The 15,232-nt window shown below is 38.1% G+C and overlaps 1 pseudogene; it reads right to left on the reverse strand.

Moving 5' to 3' along the window:
• LOC136884163 (histone lysine acetyltransferase CREBBP-like) overlaps positions 1-15,232 on the reverse strand; it is a 68,499-nt pseudogene that overhangs the window by 41,536 nt on the left and 11,731 nt on the right.

Here is a 15,232-nt window from a genome sequence, read left to right on the forward strand (position 1 = left end):
AAATATACAACGCTTATACGGGGTTTATTCACTGTATAACTAGGCCTATACTAGTGTTAAGCAACTGTATGAGGAATTTTTATTAGTAAGACGGTTTGACTAAGAAAAGGCATAAAACAGGGCACCTACACCAGTCATATGGAAGTGCCTCAGAGAATTGGGAGTGCCTGAATATCTGATGGGTAAAGTTCAAATGGTGTGCGTGTTGAGCATGACCACTGAGAATGTTTAATACCACACAGGGTGTCCAACAAGAGAGTGCATTCTCACCATTGCTACACAGATTGGTGTTTGCTGACAATGTAGCCATCTGGGGAGAGACAGACTAGGCTGGATAAACGGGTAGCTAAGTTCAAACAGTATCAGATGAAACTAAGCACAAGAAAAACAGCTGCTGTGAAAGATACTGGCTGCCCCATAAAGCTTGCAGGGTAAAACATTCAACGTGTACTGCAGAGTGGCAAGCAGTTCCAATTTCTACAGTCTTGTAAGACAAGGTGCTCATGAGAACCATTCTCGCACATAGACTAGAAACATGTACAGTGAAAGAGAGAGAAGTTAGTAAATTGCAGGCATGTAAAACATGCAAGAACCATGTAAGGAATAATGAAATCACAATGGAACTGGAAATGTACTCTATAGAAGAGAAGCTAAGGATTTGAGCACACCATGTGCATGCTTAGGAAAAAAAGGTTGAAGGGAGAAGACATAGGGATGGCTACACCAGCTGAGGGAAGAGGAGGGAACTGGAAGTCAGTGGCAAGAGGGAGGCATTTCTGGACAGACAACAATAGCAAAGACTTGTTCAACATCATCTCAATTTCTACTCCATCCTATCACTCAGTTTTTCTACCCCTATTTCTTTTCTGACCTTAATTTCTCATACTTTTCTCTTCTTGTCTTCCCTATCATACTAAGAAGTTCAACACCACCCTACCCAGCACACTGGAGGGATTCTATTATAATAATGATGATGATGATGATGAGTGTGAGACAGATTTGAAAGCTTGCCTGAGGATTTGCTTGCTTTTGATCGGAAGATGAGGACCCATCGTCGAGGTCCAAACACAATTTCTCTATTTTGTGAGGATAGCCATCCTTCTCGTAGCACTGTATACAGAGGTCGAAGTCCTAGAAACACAAAACCGAACGTTCTCAAGCTCTGAAGGTTCTACACAATACACAACATGAATACAGTCTTACCTCCCTTTTTCCAAATACAAAAAGAACATACATATTTAAAGGAAACATTGTTTTGTGTAGATTTGTTTATCAATCTACACAACATCCTTTATCAGCCATTTATATTCATTTACAACTCTTGTGTGAATCTCTAACAATATTTTTTCTTTTCCTTATTTACCACATTTTTTTACAATTACTGTTAATTTTCTGATACTGAATCTTATTTCCATCTTTCCTACCTCTATTCCATTCTTTTCATGATGATTTTCATTTGTTTAACAACCTCCTTCACCTTTCCATTCCACCAACGGGTCTCCTTTGCCTTCACTCTTACCGAAGTTCTGCCACAAATCTTCTCTGCACAGCTTACAAATATGTTTTTAAATTTGGTCTATTCTTCTTCTCCACTTTCCATTTATGATATAGGGATGTGTTGTTTTAATTCCTCCTGAGTTCCATACCTTTATTTTCTGTTTACTCTATGCAGTTAAGATCCTCAGCCCGACCATTCAGCCAAGGAACCTGATTACACAATATAATCTAGCTGTTTGAAGCTACCTTAGTTATGTTAATAACAGATGCCATGCCAATTAACTAACATATGCATTTAAAAATAAGAAACATTTAATTTTTTATCAGTACAATTGTTCTACTGACTTTCCTGAGCTCACTATGGAAAGGATGGAGGTTTAAACTTTATATACTACCACCATTGTCATACAATGGCAATGAAAATAAACAACAACAAGTGCCTTGGATACGTATCTGTGACAGGCATGCAGTGGAACTCTTAGTCTGAAAACAATTTACGAGCAACTAAGAAGAAGAAATGTACTCACATCTCAGACAGTACAGCGGTAGCGAGTCTTGACGTGACCTTTACAATTGTTACATGTGTACACGAAGCGATCCTGGCGCTGGTTATGCAACTCGTACAACATGGACGTAGATGAGAACTTGGCTGGACACAGTGACAAGAACTCGTAATGTCGTCACAAGCCATCGTCAAGAATGCATCGTGACCATCCACCAGGTCACAGTTGATAAATGGATCAGGGTCTTGGATGGGCTGTAATAGAACAAAGAATGAAAATAGGACAATTTCCATGAACACACAATGAAAAACAGGTAAAAATGGAAGTGATCATTAACCTCTAAAACAGTAAAGATATCTCACAACAATACGCAGGTTGTTTCTCGACAAGTTAGCTCATTTCATTTTCTTCTGTCACCTGTAGATAATGATTGCCTGTAGTGAAGTTTTACCGTATTTACTAGTGTATTAGGCGCCCGTTTTTCCCACTTTTACAGTCAAAAATGCAAGGGGGAGGGGTCCAGTATGCTCAAATTATGTGCAGTGAACACATGGCTTCTAGCCTATAAAGAGCTATAAATAATACATATAAACATTTACGCTATTCTTTAACAAACTTCAAAATCAAAATCTCTTTATTTGCAAATGAGGTGTCTATCTCGGTGGCAAATGGTACACTAAAATACATTATTGTCAAGCACTAAATATTAAATTGACAAGAGAAAAAAAAATTCCTATAATACAATATTATACAATTTATGCTAACAATGTTTTCTATTAAACACACAGCTCATCCTTAATAAATTTATATTGTTTACAAAATTCTACTTATAATATCTCCTGTACTACTTACAAATATAGTCAACTGATACACAGTATGTGGAATTACTTCAAATGATACTATACAACTGGTATAAGATTAATATTTACATTGCATTTATTTACTTGTTTACTATTATTATGTTTTGTTTTTTTTACCGTTCTGGAACCTAAGTAGCATAACGACCTGCTGCGTCTTAACCAGAGCCCCTTTTGCCACCACTTTTCAGAGTTCCTGAAGGGCCTTCACAGCTACCGTAGCGGTCCCAGGGCCCTCGAAGTCCCCACTGTACTTCACCCCTACAGGCAGTCCCCTACTTTGGCTGTCCAAACTCCTTAGACCAGGGGATGGAATTAATTTAATCACACACATTTTTTTATTTACAATAACCTGCACTGGTCGAATGCCCTCTAACACTTCATTTATTTTCTCTGTTGCTGTTTATTCTCTTCTTGAATATCTGTACAGACTTTGGAAAAGGATCAAACACTACCCCTGGTAAACTGTTCCACTCCTTCACACCCTTCCCAATGGATTAAAATTTACCCCAATCGCTTCTGCTAAAATTCCTTCTAATTTTATATTTGTGGTCAGTCCTGCCGATATAATTATTTTCCAACTGAAGCCTCTCACCAATATCTCCCCATGCTTCTTCCCTTGTATAGGCTCTATATAATCCTATAAGTCTAGTTTTCTCCCTTCTCTTACTTAAAGTTTCCCACCCAAGTTCCTTTAACATTTCTGATACACTACTCTTTCTCCTGAAATCCTCTGTTACAAATCTTGCTGCTTTCCTCTGCACACTATCTATTTCTTTTATTAGGTATTCTTGGTGAGGATATCAAACACTGTTTGCATATTCCAATAATGGACGAACCATACTCAAGTAACTTTTTTCTTTTAATTCTTTGTTGCATCCTTTAAGTAGCCTCATTATGACATGTAACGATCTGTATGCTTTCCCAACAATGTCATCAACATGATCCTTCCAGTGCAAATTACTTTCAAATCTCACACCTAAGTACCTAAGTATTTACACTTGCCATCTTTTGGGATAACTACCTCATCCAAAGTATATTCAAATTCAGTTTTAACTTATGAATGTATTTGAGTTAAACTGGCTATTTTCATTGGAAGGCAGTATTTCTAAATGTAAAAAGACAATAAATGTCGAACACGACTTTTAGGCTTACATAAAGTAAAATTAGTCGGCTTTAGTTACTCATTAAAGTCATTCATTTCATCTCATTAATTCCTCTGATGAGGTTGATGTCAGGAAGGGCATACAGTTGTAAGGTGCTACAAATATTTGTCTCGCTTCATTCTCGACCCCATAGAGAAAAAGGGTACAGGTTTCGTATTATATTATGCAATATTGATACAAAAGAATTTAATAGCCAATCATTTGTCTCCGTCAGTCAGTTGAGCAGCAGCCCTACCAGGTCTTGTGCTGCCAACTTCCCTGCTACCGGCGTGTCGTCATCTTCCCGGCCATTTCATCAGCCATGCACTGCCATCGAGAGCATTCGAGGTCCCGTCTTTTGAAGCTTTTAAAAATAGTTTTGTTCCCGACTATACGGTCCAAACTGTGAGAATCTATTCCCAGATGGTTTCTGGAGATGGTATCTTATATTCTCAGTTGGTCTATGTGTAGTAGAAGCCACTCCTTCCAAATAAAGCTGTGCTGTAGAAAACGTGCCAAACCCAGATGACAACTAGCGTACGTTACAAGTTGTATTGCCGAATGTAATCCATTGTGACTGGAAGCATTCTATGGACAACTGCGGCTGTTGAAAGCCAGACCCTTATTTTTAAGTATATTTCATGATTCAGTACATTTATCACTTCAGGATTTACCTAAACAGCTGTAAATGAGATAAGAGAGAGACCGCATTGTTAAGGTTATATACGCTATCAAGTGCCCGGATAGTGCCAGAAGTTTCACGATGGAAAGGATAAAAATAAATAACAAGAACGTTTGTCGCATTTATGGATATTTACAGGTGTGGCGGTAATGTGTTTTATTATCATAATGTTTAATTTTGTACATCCATTGTCTCCATTTTTTTATAACACATAGTATGTTTTGTTTGGCATTTCCAAAAATCATTAAAATTGGGGGCATAAAATCATCATTATTATTATTTGCTAGGCACGTTGGCGAGTAAAACAATCGTTTATGATTGGATTGTTTTAATCACGTTGTAAACCTACTTCTCTCAACAAAAAAAACCAACCTGCACCGAGCTCGATAGCTGCAGTCGCTTAAGTGCGGCCAGTATCCAGTATTCGGGAGATAGTAGGTTCGAACCCCACTGTCGGCAGCCCTGAAAATAGTTTTCCATGGTTTCCCATTTGCACACCAGGCAAATGCTGAGGCTGAGGCCACGGTCGCTTCGTTTCCACTCCTAGCCCTTCCCTGTCCCATCGTCTCCATAAGACCTATCTGTGTCAGTGCAAAAAAATCCCTACATTGGCCCAAGTTGCGAGATACTAAACTTCACTTTGTTCATGATCTCGCCTCCAACTTGTAAGGGATCAAGGGACACATTAGCAAGCTTAGGCATGATTGCGGACCGCACTTTAATGAGAGGCCAATTTTTGTAAAATTCCGCATGGTTCAATTGAAACAAAGGTTTAATAAGTTAAATTACTTAAAATGCTATTTTATTATTATTAAATGGAAAGTGCACAATTTGCAAAAACAGTTTTTGTACAGATGGTCAACTATGCTAATGCCATTCTTATTATTGAGGTTGTCCTCATTTTGCAGTTTTGTGCATGGTATCTTTCACAATGATCGTTGCACAGGTTACATACACAGTCTTCGTTCGGCTGGTGGAAGTTTTTGGTTTGGCAGAATCTGTGGTGAAATCCACGAATGGCGTAACGTGTAATTACGTGCCATAGCTCATAATTTTCTTGCTTCCACTCTTCCATCATTATGGTGTCCGTAGAATAGAAGTCGGACCAAATAGCATTCTTTTCTCGTTTAAAGTTTGGCGTGCCTTCTCGTAGAGCTTGGTGTTTGGTAGACAAAAGTGTGTTTTGATATCGTCAATGAAGTAGTCCTCTTTGGTTAGAACACATGTTAACCTTGAATGGGCTGACTTTCCAATGCCTAGAATTCTCTTGAGATATCGGGCCTTGACTTTTTCTATTGTCATCAAGTCGCGGAGTGTGAGTTTTTCCCAGGTGATACTAATCCCATAAATTGCTATTGGTGATATGGCTGTCCTGAACAGTAGCATTGCTGTACCCAATGATATTTGTTGAGGTTGTTGAACGTTGTAGATGGCTTTTATTGCTGCGGCTGCTCTTTCTTTGACGTGGATATTGTAGGATGTTAGAGTAGTTTGGAGGGTGACTCCAAGGTACTTGAATTTTGGCACTACTTCTAGAGCTTTGTTGTGCATGGTTATTGTATTTTTAGGTGCATGTTTTCCTCCTTTCCTAAAGGTCATTTGTTTAGTTTTGTTGTGGTTTATTTGCAAACCGTTTCTTTCTGCTCATGATGTGAGCCTATTGAGGACCTCTTGGAGCTCTTCTATGTTTTCTGAGCCTATTGTCATATCATCTGCGTAAAGTATGAGCAATGCTGAGGTATCTGTGATTATTTCTGTGATGTCTGCTGTCATGATGTTGAGTAAAATTGGGCTGATTGGGTCACCTTGTAGGACTCCGTTTGTTTGGGTTACGTTTTTGGATAGGGTTTTGTTGTCTGATATTTGGACATAGTTATATTTGAGGATATTCGAGATTATGATTGCTATCAGATGTGTAGCCCCTATTAAGTAATTGAGTTTCTGGACGAGTGTTGCTCTATCAACAAGGTCAAAAGCCTTACGATAGTCTACGAAGACTACAAAATATTTCTTTCCTGGATGCCTCAATGTATCTTGGACTTGTTCTATTAGGTATTTTACGGCATGTAGCGTGCTTCTTCCCTTTTGGAAGCCGAATTGATTTTCTGGTATCTGGGAGTCTATTTCTTCTGCAAGCCTGATTGTTAAGATTTTCATGAAGATTTTGAATGATGTATTTTCAACGGCTATACCTTGATATGAATCAGGATTGTCAGTTTCTCCTTTCTTAAACATCATTTTGATTGTTGACAATCTATTTTACAAGTGCATAAAAGAGTGAAATTAAAAATAAACACCAATATACCCAAGATAACTTAATTTTGAAGAATGTCAGTTCATTTGAAGTAATATTTGATGAATGACAAAAAGGAAAAAAGACCTAAAGACAAACTGAAATGAATAACATAGTTAAAACAAAACTCGAGGAACTGGTGAGAAGGGAACATTGGTATACAGTTGTGCAGCCAGTACTACCAATGAGTAGGGACATGAAAAATTAGCATCTATTTGTTTCAAAATTAGCATCTATTTTTTTCCAAAATTAGCATCTATTTACAAAGTTAAAATAATCGCATGTCAGTGCGACGTAAAGCAAATAGCAAAAAAAAAAAAAAAAAAAAAAAAAATTAATAAATAATCGCACGGTATTATTAATTTTAACAATTTCAAGTACATGAAGTGCAATTATTGTCCTTTGTTCACACACAATACAAATTCATTGTTCAAACGAAAGCATTGTCAGTATTTCGGCATTGCTTTTTTCAAATTGCACCGTCTGTCTGTGTTGTAATGAGACAACACGTGCTCGCTATCTGCATTGTTCGTTGGGGTCCACAACAACTCAAGACAGTTGCTGAACTCTGTCTGAACTGCAGTTAATGCAAGCATGACATCATATTTTTCACTTTCTTTCATCTGGGTTTGAATTGCATGTTTCAAAGAACAGTAACCAGACCAGATATCGTTTTGAGAGAGATCTGTTACTCCAAACAATTTCTCAAGCTCATCTAATTTATCATTGTTATTCAAAATTATATTTTTTTGGTTTCAAAGCTGAGAAATTGACACAAAATGCTTATGGTTGGGGTCTTTAGTTTTCAGTGTGGCTAGCTTGCACTGTGAAGAATGAGCAGCTTTGACAAATGTGCCTCTACATGCAGCCTACTGTAGAGGAGTGAGCTTAATTAAAGCATCATTATTTTTTTTTTGCTAGTTGTTTTACGTCGTACCGACACAGATAGGTCTTACGGCGACGATGGGACAGGAAAGGGCTAGGAGTGGGAAGGAAGCGGCCGTGGCCTTAATTAAGGTACAGCCCCAGCATTTGCCTGGTATGAAAATGGGAAACCGCGGAAAACCATTTTCGGGGCTGCCGGCAGTGGGGTTCGAACCTACTATCTCCTGAATACTGGATACTGGCCGCACTTAAGAGACTGCAGCTATCGAGCTTGGTAAAGCATCATTTGTTGCCGCAGAAAAATTCCCCTCACGAATTAAGGTAAACCTGGAGACAAGGTTATGTAGTTTGGGGTAAAGGAGATGAGAGGTAGGATACAGAGGCTCTTCAAGTTCAGTAAGAAGGTCAACCAATCCAGCTGCATGATCTGTGACGAAAGCCATGTGGGAATGAAGCCTATTCACTTCTCGGTCACTCAGATCAGTCAGGTACTTAATACCACAGTTGTTGTTGTCTTTCATGTCAGACATCTTGAAAAATGTAACAACATCAGTAAAGTAAGCACTCAAATAGAAGACAGCCTGAAACCAGCTATTTCTTCGGGTTATGACAGGTGTTAAGAATTGTAAATAATTATATTTTCGCTTTCTTATGTTCCCGGTCTAGAAAGCCAAGAATAACGGCCGAGAGGATTCGTCGTGCTGACCACACGACACCTCGTAATCTGCAGGCCTTAGGGCTGAGCAGCGGTCGCTTGGTAGGCCAAGGCCCTTCAAGGGCTGTAGTGCCATGGGGTTTGGTTTGGTTTGGTTTTTTTTCTTATGTTCAAAAATGCAGACTTTACCATCACAACCACATGATTTAAATCTGTCATCACTGCGACCCAAGTATTGCCAACCAAGCTGATCTTATGTGCCCAGTACTGTACATGCATTAAATGATCCCCTATGACCACACTTAATGTTTCATAACACCGGGTCATGTACGGGGCACTGTCACTAACAAACACTGTAACTGCACAGAGCTTCTAAAACAGCATGAGAGCAGTTTTTAGCTTTTCCTGCATCAAGATAGGTTTTTTTTTTTTTTTTTTTGCTTTACGTCGCACCGACACAGATAAATCTTATGGCGACAATGATAGATAGTTCACAGAAACAATGTGCAGCTCTCTTTTTGGTCCGGCTGGGACTTGGAATATGATGATGAAAACACAATGGCCCATTCTATCTGAAGTATCATCACAGAGTATGTTGATGTTCTTCCCCACTAGAGCCTCTGCTGTTCTTTTCTGGTGGTCAGATGCAACTTCTAGAAAGGAAGAATGACCTCAAATTATAACAAAATAATTTAAAATTACTGGATCAATTGGGTACGGGTAGGATAGTTCGATATGGAAATAGCACTCAAATTCGGTATCCTTCAATTTTGCGCGTGATTTCGATGTCGTAATACCTAAACCGTACCCGATCAATGAAATCGAAACTTACCCGGTAAATATACTTCACGTAGAGTTCTCACACATGGCAGCTCTTCATTTGGAAACTCAGTAATCTAGGCTCTTAGCTCTTTGTTTTCCAGCTTTTCCAGAGGTATATTTGCCTTGGCAAATACTTCAACTGTGCGTTTCGAGAAGTTATCTCTGGAAATTTGTTGTTGTGTACAACTATCTAACTGTAAGCACAGAAGATTGCTTTTTTTGAGACGTACTAGCAGCATTGGTTGAACTTTCGTTATCGCGTCGCTTACCCACGTGTTTTTTAGAATTAACATGTTTCACAATGCTATCTTTTTTTTTTTCCCACCCAACTCGGCAATTACAATACTTGCAAAACACTGTCACTGAATCTGTGGCATATAAACCACCCTTTGCATATTGCTGAGCCCTTTCGTTCACAGTTTTTGTCGTGCGCCCCATAACCTAAACGATCGCTGGACTTTCTACTCTTCACTGGTTTGTTTGGAACAACAGGAAAACAACGCTGCATCTATCTCGTTACGTGGCACTCAATTTACATTTCGATAATAATCGATACATATTTTATTCCTCTTGCTATTCCCATTGTAAATATCGATTAAAGTCAGCAAGCAGCAATCGATCGGCTACTTTCCTTCATCGATCGGAACTGTCGAAAGATTTATGCATCATATTTTGAGTATTTCTGACGATTTTGCCTAAATATGTTGTTTTCGCCAGTAATATAGCACATTTTCACAGAATTCGCATCAAAATCACATATTCACACTAATTTCGCATTTTGGGTCACAATTCACATTTTGTCGCACTTCTATTTATGTGTAAAAATGTTTTTATTCCACATTACAATTACCGTAGGCTTCGATTCAGTACAAAATTAAAAAATTTGCATTTATCGCAAATGCGATTTTTTCAGGTCCCTACCAATGAGAGAAGAACCGCTTCTTCCACCAATTTCAATATAAGTATTGCACGCTATGTTGGTTGGCATGGATCCCAGTCATTTTTATAATGGTTAAGATCTAGCACTGGCATTTGTGAGGGCTTATTTTCTGCCAAAATTTGGATTTTATAATTTATTAAATCAAAAATAATCTACTCAGATCAAGTTAATACTTAAAACATGAAATATTAAAGAATTAATTAGTTCTAACTTGGGTGTATAAAGGGTATAAAAATGAACATTTAGACTTTCATGGCCCATGTAATGAACTATATAAACACACTCGATGCGTTTCAAAAGGAACCTTGCCTTTCTTCATCAGGAGACAGCAGAGAAATGAAATATGATGCATGAAAGGTTGCTAGGAGAAAGCAACAAGGAACTTCGAATGGTGTCCTGAGATGTAAAACGGATGCCATTTTAGCCCCATGCTAGAGACAACGAATGGCAACAGCAAAGAATCATTCTCTAATGGTTCTGATAATAGGTAGCCATGATTTACTGAGGTTGTAGCCTGTATTGCGGTTGAAATTATCTTGGCATTTAGGTATTTCAACTGCCTCCCTGATGATTCTTTGGCGATATTGTCTTTTATGGGCAAGAACATCCACTTCTTGGAACATCACAGCATGACCAGGTGTTAAGGCATGATCAGCAACAGCTGATTTATCAGGTTGGTTGAGTCTGATACACCTGGTTATGTTCTTTGATGCGGGTGCATACCGTTCTCAAAGTCTACCCATCATAAACCCCGTCACAAATATAGGGAACTCTGTAGACACCACATAGTTGCAATTTAGGCAAACTGTCCTTAACTGGTCGCAGCAGTTGCCTAATCTTAATTGATGTTAAAAAAACCCAGTTCGTCCGTGGTACGTAATGTAAGATTTTAGCAATACGATCCATCATGTTATGTATGTAAGGTAGGTAAGCAATTCCTTTTACATCTCTTTCCTTAACAGATGTCTGATTATGTGTTGATTTCAGAACCGTAGTGATCAAAGCCTCGCTGTAATCGTTGCTCTCAAAGGTGGTTCTCAAGGTATTAATTTTCTCTTGTAGAGCTCATACTTCACAAATACTCCTGGCCCTGATAGTTCGAGTTGTAAGGATACCACACAGATTCTCACCATCACCCTGCCCAGAAACATGGTATCCTTACAACTCCTAGAGCCAGGAGTATTTGTGAAGTGTAAGACATCTCTTCAGTTTTGACTCAGTTAATTTATAACTGCTACGTTCTTCAGTCTGCCAAAACTAATTTTGAGTAATACGTTTGTAAACTACCTGAAAAAGAATACATAATATAACAGTATTGTATCTGGGAGAGAAGAAAAGAGACGGAGACAAAAGAAACAACTGAATTAAAATAGAATAAAAGAATTAAGTTTTCCTTTTAATCTATTTTAATTAAATCTTAATGGCAGATGTGCTGAAAGCCTGCAATATAACATCTCAGAACATGAAAATAGGTGCGGCAAGTACGATATGAGTACTGTATTATCATTTCCAAGACTGAAGTGATGTCAGCGGGAAAGAAATATAAGGGAACTGAATGTCAGATTGGAAACTCAAGCTGGAACAGGTACATCACAGAAGTATTTAAGATGTGTATTCTCCCAGAATGGTACTGCAATGACTTGAAATGAATGTGCTAATGCAGGGGGAATGCGGTACTTGGAATAACGAGAAAAGTCTAAGTCAGGAAATAAATCTTTGGATGCCGTGGTACACATAAACATTCGGTCTTGGGGTTATGTGAGCAAATGGAGGAGTATTGGGTTATCTAGTAGAATAATTGACTAAGACATGGAGGATAACAGAAGAATAAGGAGTCTAAGATGACGAAGGTTACTCCGCTTCTAATGATTTAAAGATACGAGATATGGAATAAATTTACAGAGGTTTGCAGACTGAATAGTAAAACGCGTAACAGTCTATAATGAAGAATTATGCATTAAAATAAAATTAATGCTGAAAATGAGAACAGAACTTCTAGCCACATAGTGACCAATAAGAGAAGTACCTTCTTCATAAACTGGCAATGACCAATAAGACAATGACTTTCTGCATTCAGAGTGTCCAATAAGAGAACCTTCAGCCACTGCAGCAACATGCAGAAACAGGAGGAGGTTCAAAACATATTTTAGGGTCTGCAACCACATGCTTAAAATCGACAGAAACCATTAACCGAATCGGACGGTTGTGAAAGAATGAAAACATGGAAAGCTTCCCATCAAAATTGGAACAGTTTGTAGAATCTTTAGAAAGACCAAGAGAATTGCATCATAATACTTCAATTCTGGATCACTACTTACCGCACTTGCAGCTGCAGCGTCGGCAGCCTCAGCTTGCTTTCACTTTTCTTCCTCTTCCTCATCCAACTATTTGATACTTTCTTCAAGAACGTTAGGTAGAGATCTCTCTCAAAATATGGCAACTCAGTTGCTGAGGTAAGTTTGTCCTCGACAGCCTGTTTCAAGATGTCCTTGTAGTCAAATACTATCCTCTCGATAATGCCCTTCTCAAGCATTTCCTTATACCACTCCAGGAGATGCTTGGGTTTGGGAAACTTCTGCTCTGCTGGGTGACAGTGAAATATGTAGTCATCTCCTTTGGACATGCCCATTTGTGAGCCACTATGTACCTAAAATTAAAGACAAAATATTTGAAAAAAGTTTAGAATTTCCCGGGTTTCCTATGACATTCAAAATGTTAATCTCCCCAGTAAAATATGTAAATACTTCTTATCTGACATATTTGAACTTGCTTCAACACAACACTCTGATAAGCCCAAAAATGTCAATGCCGAACAGTTTGTGCTACTGCACAGAGTCTCGAACTCCTCGACATTGAATAATTCAGAAGAACACAATTGGACTTCAGCTTTGGACAGTGAGGTTAAATAATGAATAACTATTCAGACTGGAATGTTGAAGAGACACAGAAACCATGAATCAGACCTTCAACACTATATTAAATTTGCTTTTTAAAGTCTTTTGACAATTTTAATTTGGAACATTTTATTAGTGTCAAAATGTTTGAGTTGTATCAGTGTTTATGATGTGTTACTGTCAACTATTATTACAATGTTGCACATAGCATGGGCTGACTGATTAACTGTTAACTTCACTAAAAATTGGCCAATACAATGCAATTAGACCGTTTTCTTCTTTTATTATACTAAATCTAACATAATGTGAAGGTGGATTAAGAAACAAAATGGTTGTAATCCTTATGACTTGAACTAGAAGCTATGCAAAACATGGGCACAACACACCACTCTGCAGAAAACTGCAAAGTTAAATTCAAAGGTACCAATAAAACTAACATTATTAAGTTAATTTACTCACCCTAGCTGTTTAAACTTAGTCCAAGTACCCCAAAAGCATCTCATGATACACAGCCGTACGGAATTGGCGAGGCATGAAGAATTGAACCGAGTCCAGGTACGTAATGTATACTCGCCTCGTGTTCGGGCAAGGGCATTCCGAGCCATACTCCTCCACATGCATACCAAAAAGGCATACATCTGTACAATCAACCTCCTCGGATGCAACAGGCAACTCACTCTATAAGGCAACTGTTCTGGTAAAACTCCAGCATCCACAAACCTGAAGCAACAAACTATCAAATTAACTCTGTTTGACGTCTAGCCCTTAATATACTGCACAATCCATCAACAGTCTTGTATAGGATAAAAAAATAAAGAACTCAAATTAGCTATCTTCCCAGAAATATTGCCAGAAAGTTAGTTTCTATTCTGATCTTTGACAAGAAATTTTGGGACACATCATTCTTTATTTTATACCCATCATAATTACTGGCTCTGTATATTGTTTTCTTTGGGATCTAAACCTTTCTTTGTAGGCCATTAAAACTATGGCCAGTAAAATAAATACTGTATATTCGCAAATATTCTTCACATATATTTTCCAGGGTTTAGCGAATAAAAACTTGGCTGCACGCATTATTTGAAATAAGGTTGGTACTGCTTCGCCTCAAACAATGAATCCTGTTGTACTATAGCATTGCCTGGCCTTGGCCTGTGCGGCATAAATAGCATGTTAGAAGTGAAGTACGAGCATCATATGAAGTATGAATACAAGTTCTCATAATTGCTTGTTCCCGGATTAAGATATACTTAGGGTTCTCGAAGATACCGAGAACATTGGAAACCATGCAGCATGACGCAAGTACACATAATTGGCTTTATGCTCACCAACACAGATAGGTCTTATGGCGACAGTGAGAGAGGAAAGCAGCCATAGCCTTAATTAAGGCACAGTACCAGCATTTGCTTGGAGTGAAAATGGGAAAAAACGGAAAGTGATATTCAGGACAGTCGACAGTGGGGTTTGAACCCACTATCTACTGGATGCAAGCTCATAGCTGTGCTCCCCTAACCACACGGCTTGTATGAAGACAGTACGATGTCAGAGAAAGTTGAACTCGTGACTAACAAAAATCAAACACTACTTAAAAAAACACAATAATTGTTGGGCATTTCGCACAACACAATCGTATACATCTATTAGCAGTCATTACAACAACAGGCAGGTGAAACTAGCCAATTATAAAAATCAGCTGCAGGTAAGCAAATCATATGAAAATTCTGATCAACGGCGTTGTCTACCTGTGTGAAGCGTTTGATGAGTTTCTTAGAAACAATTTTATGTTTTTTCTGTATTCGGTTTTGGAGTCCATCATTATGTAAAAATAATTTGTTATAAAGAAATTACAAATTAAATACAATTTTCTATTTTTTTAAAAATTCTCTCCTAAAAAATTAGGATGCCTAATTGTATCAATAGGATTCAATGGCGTGGATTATTTGTGGCATACAGTATGAAATGTGCGATTCCCTGGTATTTGTTTGGTGCAGTAAAAAGAGATGGAAATTACGTGTTTTCCAATCAAGAAAATACATATCTGCTATCGGTGATTCACAAT

This window comes from Anabrus simplex, chromosome 12, assembly GCF_040414725.1.
Source record: "Anabrus simplex isolate iqAnaSimp1 chromosome 12, ASM4041472v1, whole genome shotgun sequence".
Classification (NCBI taxonomy): domain Eukaryota; kingdom Metazoa; phylum Arthropoda; class Insecta; order Orthoptera; family Tettigoniidae; genus Anabrus; species Anabrus simplex.